Below are 1,472 nucleotides of genomic sequence, written 5' to 3' on the forward strand. Positions count from 1 at the left end.
TACAAATTATCCGCTCATCACAACACCAAACTTAATTTGTTGCTTGTCCTCAAGCAACTGAAAGTCAAATAAGATAAAAAGAAGAGAATATGAAATGAATTCCAAAAATATCTATGAAGATCAGTATTAATTAGATGAACGGGGCTTTTAGCTTTTTGCTTCTGAACAGTTTTGGCATCTCACTCTATCCTTTGAAATTCAGAATGATTGGCTTCCATAGGAACTCATAATCCAGATAGTGTTATTGATTCTCCTAGTTAAGTATGATGATTCTTGAACACAGCTACTTTATGAGTCTTGGCTGTGGCCCAAAGCACTCTGTCTTTTAGTATTACCACCGGATACATACATGCCACAGACACATAATTGGGTGAACCTTTTCAGATTGTGACTCAGCTTTGCTAGAGTCCCCAATTAGAGGTGTCCAGGGTTCTTAAGCACACTCTTTTTGCCTTGGATCACACTTTTATTTCTTTATTTTTCTTTCTTTTTCTCTTTCTCCCTTTTTTTCGCTTCTTTTTTTTGTATTCACTGCTTTTTCTTGCTTCAAGAATCATTTTTATGATTTTTCAGATCCTCAGTAACATGTCTCCTTTTTCATCATTCCTTCAAGAGCCAACATTCATGAACAACAAATTCAAAAGATTTATGCACTGTTCAAGCATACATTCAGAAACCAAAATATTGCCACCACATCAAAATAACTAAACTGTTATAAAATTCAAAATTCATGCAATTCTACTCTTTTTCAATTAAGAACATTTTTCATTGTTGGGTGGTCCTTGAGGCCCATGGTGAAATGCTGCCCAGTTGGTGTTTTTGGGGCTTAAAAGATGCCTCTTGTTTGTGCTTCAATTTCATGCCCACTGTTCCGAGGGTTACCTGAAACGTATAGCTCGGTCGTCTGGAGAAGCCCGAGGTGGGGGTCAGGGACCCGAGCTTGATATGTAAAGTGATTGGTGGTGGTACCTGCAATGACACTCCGATGCTTAAGTTAGCATGGGTCCAAGCAGATATGTGTAGAATGTGGAATGTGTGTCATACCTGGGTGCTCCAGGGTATTTATAGTAGTTGGCCGTGATCTTCCCTGGATAAGATATTCTTATCTTATCTTATCTTTTGGGGGTTTTATCTCTATCTTTGTAGAACCGCCTTTCCTAGGCCTTTTCCGGCCTTTAGGTTTTGGGTTGCGTTCCTTTTGATGGGCCTTCTTAGCTTTATTGTCCGAGGTCCGACCTCAGGCGTGGGCCTTGGGACGAGGTCGGACCTTTCATGGATTTTGCCGAGTTGGAGGAGCCCGGTCAGGGTATCAACAGTGCCCCTGCCCGAGTTCGTCCTTTTTGGGAGGTCGAGCTCGGGCATAGTAGTTTTTCAAAATTCAAAAATGGCCATTTCCTGCATTTATTGCATTTTACCGTTTCTCCTCGATTTCCGTTCGGGCTCTGTGAAGGCATTATTTATTTGCTCCCTTC

The sequence above is a fragment of the Arachis duranensis genome, chromosome 4, assembly GCF_000817695.3.
Source record: "Arachis duranensis cultivar V14167 chromosome 4, aradu.V14167.gnm2.J7QH, whole genome shotgun sequence".
Lineage (NCBI taxonomy): Eukaryota > Viridiplantae > Streptophyta > Magnoliopsida > Fabales > Fabaceae > Arachis > Arachis duranensis.